This window comes from Kogia breviceps, chromosome 17 (genome assembly GCF_026419965.1).
Source record: "Kogia breviceps isolate mKogBre1 chromosome 17, mKogBre1 haplotype 1, whole genome shotgun sequence".
Lineage (NCBI taxonomy): Eukaryota > Metazoa > Chordata > Mammalia > Artiodactyla > Physeteridae > Kogia > Kogia breviceps.
In genome coordinates this window covers 38,847,591-38,853,590 of record NC_081326.1, presented here as the reverse complement: position 1 = coordinate 38,853,590, position 6,000 = coordinate 38,847,591, and positions in this window count along the sequence as shown.

The following is a 6,000-nucleotide window of genomic DNA, read 5'->3' as shown; positions in this document are numbered from 1 at the left end:
CTCCTGGTATACATGCCCTGATGTAATGCCCTCCCCTTGAGTGTGAGCTTGACCTGGCAGCTTGCTTCAAAACAAATGCAACCTGGAAAAGGTGATCGAATGCCACTTCCAAGATTAGGTTACAGAAGGACTAATTTCTATCCTACCTCCCCGTAACCTCCAGCCAAATGGTAAGGCCCACATGGCCGTGAATTGATGTCTCTGGCCAACAGCCAGTGAGGACCTGAGGCTAACAGCCACCTGAGTGAGCGGGACTCAGGTCCTCCCCAGAAGGCCTTGGGATGATGGCAGCCCCAGCTGATATCTTAATTACAGTCTCAGGAGAGTCCCCAAGTCAGGCCATGTCCAAATTCCTGACCCACAGAAACTGGGAAATAATAAATGTTAGTTGCCTTAAGCTGCTCAGTTTTGGAGTAATATGTTATGCAGCAATAGGTGACTAAAACAAGGTCCAATGGGGGAAGAATCCCGGTTTGTTTTATTCACATTACCCCCCAAATCTAGAAAAGTGCACATAGTATTACCCAGCGATGTTTCTCAGTGAGTGAATGAATGAATGAATGAATTTCAGGACTTGTGCTAAGGAGATGGTCTGTCTTGCTCTGGACAATGTGGCTTGCATATTTGAGTCCCAGAACTACTTCAGCCATTTTACTACCAGTTTTGAAGCCAACCTGAAAGCAAGGCCAACACAGAGGGGGCAGAGCCAGGAAAAGAGCAAAGTTGCAAAACCAGAGCCCCAACTAACACACCTGCCCTACCTGCAAATTTTTTTGGTCATCTGAGCAAAGTTTAAGCTAGCTTGGGCTGAGTTTTCAATAACTTGAAACTAAAAGCATACTACTATTACATTTTTTATGGCATCATTTTCTCCCCTGCCCCCATATGTTCTTCTTTACCTTTTTGTTTCCTCTGCCTACCCCGTTATGGCACAGATTACAATTGTCAACCCAGTTTCCATTCTCCCTGCTTCTCTACCAAAAGAACCACGATTTCGTTGGAAAAGTAAGGGGCCTAGCTAAAGAACTACATCTCCCAGCCGCCCTTGAAGATCAGTCATGTGACTAAATTCTGGCCAATGTAAGCAGAAACTATGGAGTGGGTCTTCTAGAAATACTTCCTTAAAAGCAGGCTCACTTGGAGGGCAGATACACTTTTCTCTTGGCCTCTTCCATTTTCCCACTGCCTGAAATGGAATGGTGGGACCTAAAGTGACCATTTTGTGATTAAAGTAATTTGAGGAGGAAATACATACACTAAATATGGTGAGGAAAAGAGCCTGGCTCTCTACTGAAGCCAACATACTAACCCTGAGAACCCCACCTCAGAACTTCTGTGATGAGAGAATTACCAGTCCTAAGCTTATTCCTTGTTTTTTCTGTCACCTGTAGTGTAACTGATGTAACCCTTAAACCCAGAGTCTGTCCTTGTCTTCTCTTTTCATGCCACACACTTCTCCTGGCTGATCTCATCTGCTCCCGCAACTTCAGGAACCATCTACATAATAAAGACACCCAAACTGATGCCTGCACCTCCTGCCTGTCTCCCGAGCTCCCAAAGTGACTCCTAGATATCCCCACTGGGTGGCACTTAAAAGCTCGTTAGGGGACAGCATTGACTGTGGAGTCAGGTAGATATCGTTTCCAACCGTGACTCTGTTACCCTCCGAGAAACCTGGGGTGAGCAACAGCGTCTCTGAGCCTTATCTGTGAAATGAACATAATAATACTACTTCATAGGGGTATTTTTTTGACATTTATTTTTATTTTCTTTTTGTAATTTATCAGTTTTTTAATCATCTTTATTGGAGTATAATTGCTTTACAATGTTGTGTTCGTTTCTAGTGTATAACAAAGTGAATCAGCTATGTGTATACATATATCCCCTATCCCTTCCCTCTTGCGCTTCATAGGGTTTTTTGTTTTTTGTTTTTTGGGTTTTTTTTTTTTTTTGGCGGTACGCGGGCCTCTCACTGTTGCGGCCTCTCCCTTTGCGGAGCACAGGCTCCGGACGCGCAGGCTCAGCGGCCATGGCTCACGGGCCCAGCCGCTCCGCGGCATGTGGGATCTTCCCGGACCGGGGCACGAACCCGTGTCCCCTGCATCGGCAGGCGGACTCTCAACCACTGCGCCACCAGGGAAGCCCTCATAGGGTTTTTATGACAAAAATATATGTGAAAGAGTGCCTGGCATATAACCAGTGCTAAATATGTTTAGTTCTCTCCTCCCCATCACCCCCTCCACCCTCTCCTCTGCCTTCTGTGCTCTCACCTTCAGGTAAATAGCTTTACCAACTACCGTTATCTCTCAAGCTAGCAATGTTGGACTCTCCTTCAGCCTCTCTCTCTGTCATTCCCCATTATTCCCTCATAGCCAATCAATGACCAAATTCTGTTGCTTTTATCCCAGAACTGTGACTGTGCTTTTCTATCTATCTCCATTATTACTCCCTGGTTTAAACTCTTACTAGCCCTTGTCCAGTTTATTCCTATGATCAACCACAGGCTCTTCACAACTTACCCTCTATCAGAGTTGCCCCTTAAAAAAAAAAAAACAGGATCTTGTCTAAACATATCATATCAACCTTTCCTGAATTCTGTTGCCTACAGAATAAAATCCAAATTCTACAAACGATCCTCCAGGCTGTCCCCTTCAACTCCTGCTCCTCCGTCCCCAGGTACTCACCATTCTCCAAACATATCAGGCCTTCCCTGACTCTGTCTTCACACCTCTTGGGATGTGTGCGTGCTGACCCCCGTCCCTGAGACCATACCATCATCACCAACATGTGGCCCAGCAGTTTAAACTTTTCTCCCTGCATTTCCCCTTTTGACTTCACCCATTCTAAAAGGATCTGTTCCTAGTCTCAGGGGAGGTGGACAGCAGAGTTGGATTGGAGACACTTCCCTTCCTGGCTTGTATTTCCCCAGCCCTAAGCTTGTTGAGCTGACTAGGGCTTGAGGTGAGAGAATGTATCTCTGGTGGAAACAGGACCAGAGAGAGATATTTCCCCAAACCAAGAAGAGATGCCTGGGTCTGGGGAGAGGAAAGAATGGCCTCTGGGGCCCACCAGAAGCAGGGACTTGAGCCCTGCTTTCTAGAAGCACCTGAAGATATATCAGGCAGTTGGTGGAAATAGCCATGATACATCAGGGTGATGGGATCCTCCAGCCAGGGTTCCTGTGTCAGAGGAAGCAGCACAGGGGACTGCAGGGCCCTGCAGACTAAGTAACACACCTTGGGTGCAGCCGGAAGCCCCAGGAAGGACTAAGACTGAATTTCCTACAAGCCTAACAGAAGCGGAGCTGAGAGCGAAAATGAAGTTGAATAACAAGAAATCCTGAAATGGGGTATATAGCGCCCTGAGTTCCTTACCTGCTTGAGAAGCAAGTCTCCACCCATCTTCTTGGACTACTGCCCTGCTCCTTCCCATGAGCCCTCTGATCTCTTGCTCTTGTCTTTCAGCCCCAGATTTTTGGCTCCCTGGACCACTACAAGGAGTTCTTGCCAATCCTCACAACTTCCCTCCTGGTTCTTTGGACTTAAAGAGTTTCCTGCATAGCTGTTGACTCCGCTGGCTGCTTGTCCCAACATGCCCCCAGCCAGGCCAGCCTCTGGCCCCCCAAGGGTAGGAGTGAGAAGGGACACAGTGAAGAAAGCTTCTTTTTTCCTCTTCTCTATCTGGCAACTTTATTCATCCTTCAGGACCTTGCCAAAATGTGACCTCCTGGGAAACTTCCCTGACCTCCCTAGATAGCGTTTCCTTCTCTGGGTTTCCACAACATTTTGCTTCTACCTTTGTCCTTGTCACATGTATTATTATTTGTGTATCTACGTGGTGGCCTTTTCACCTTGACTATGAACACCCTAGGGGCGGGACCCATGTCTCATTCACCTGGCACAATGTCAGCTACAGAATAGGGTCTCACAAATGCTTGTTAAGTGCCACTTCTCCTGCACCTTTCTATCCTCCTTTTTTCTCTGTATCAGGTAGGCATGAATTTGGCTGCAAGTAACAGAGAACCCAACTACAGTGGCTTAAATAAAGATTTACTTTTCTCACTCGAAAAGAAGTCTGGCGGTAAGCAACCTAGGGCTGTCAGAGACCCAGCCTCTTCCTATCTTCCTATCCTGCTAGTTTCAAGTGTTGGTCATAGATGCTGTTGTACCTCCAAGCATTACATATAAGTTCTAGGCAAGAAGAAGTGGGAAGGGTGAAGAGCCAACTATGTCCCTTTTCATCAGGAGAGCACAGATTTTCCCAGACTTCTGCTCACATCTCACTAGCCATAATATGTCACATGACCACCCGTAGCTGCAAGGGAAGCTGAGAAGGGGAAGGCGAAGGAGAAAGTGGAGGAGCCTGGGTGTGAATGAGAACATTCTTGGGCCCCAGCCCAGACCTACTGAAGCAGAAATGTTGGGGGTGGAGCTCACAGTCTGGGTTATATCAAGCCCCCTAAACAATTCTGATTCAGCTGAAGTTGGAGAACCATAGTCATATATGGTCTCATAGGGAAAAATCCTAGACTAGAATTCAAATCACCCATTTTTTTTTACTATAAATTTTGTTACTGGCCAGCCAGGAAATGTTGGTTTTCTGATCACTGAGTTGTTGTAAGGACCAGTTTAAACATTGTAGATGAAAATGTCTTGAGAGCTGTAAGTCATTGGACAATTATACTAATTTTGAAATTATAAATTTCTTAGTTCACTGTTTATGTAGCTGACAAATTCAGCAGACTGCAAATGCCTGGGAAAAGCAAAACTACCCATAAAAGGTATGAAGAGATTGAAGTTACAACAGTAGGGGACTAAAATAGAAATTGAAACCACAGACGTTCAAAATACACTGTTATCAAAAACAAATGTTTGCAGCAGCCCCAGTGGTTGCTGCTACAGGTGGTTTCCATGAGAGGAAGGAGGACATACGCGGTTTCAAAACAAATACTTTGGAGGATAATGAAATGGAGCATTTAGGGGAAAGGGTTGGTAAGAAGATGTGGAAGAAATACAAGGGATTTGGTGTTCTACCATTTGGATTAAACATACTAAGACCCCATTGTCTGAGTTCCAAGTAGAGTGTCCATCCCTCACCATAGTAAAACCTGCTCAACTCAGTCTATTTATTCCACAGCAGTCGCCTATGTAACAGACACTGAGTGGTTTTCACTGGTGAACTTGGCCAGTTCATCAGCTACTCACTAGGCCCCAGGGAAGTCATAGTCAGATCTACATTTGCCTTCAGATAACATTCTCAGGTTAGGAACTGGCCATGACTAAAATAGCAGAGCTGTACCAACACTGGGAGCGTGACCTGTCTGCTCAGGTGAAAACCACAGTGTCAAGAAGGAAGTGCTGACATCTCTGTGAATACACTAAAAATCAATGAATGTACAATTTAAATGAGTGGATTTTATGACAGCTGAATTGTATCTCAATAAAGCAGTTTTTTAAAAAATGAAGTGTTTGCAGTCAGAGACCCTGTGACACAGAGGCAGTGAGCAACTCAGAGACTGTGTGTCCATGTGTCAGTTAACTTTGTACAAAATGTGAAGCCAAGGTTTATTTACTGATTGATTTAACATCTGGGCTCCAACACACACGGGCTGTGATAAGAGAGCTTATAGAAGCAAAATCACAAAGCCACGTGTTCCTTGGCCTGGTGAAAGAGGGTAGCAATCTGCATGTGAAAAGTTGATGATGTAACCAGTCGAAACTGGTGGTGACCTGAAGCCCAGCTCAGTTCAAATAAATAGGCCAACGCTGGGTCACAGATTCCAAATATTCAACCACTTTTGGAACTGGACTTCCTGGGGGTGTTTCAGTTCATCAGTCAGTCAAATAGAACCTCTCACCTATTTCTCCTCCCTCCCCTTCCGTGGCCCCAAGTCTTCCCTCACCCCAGCAAAGCCCTGAGTGCAGTTCTAGTAGGTAGCCAGGACAGCTGTAATTCCATATGTGATAGTGTTTCCTCTGCTTCTTTCCTGGGGAATTATTA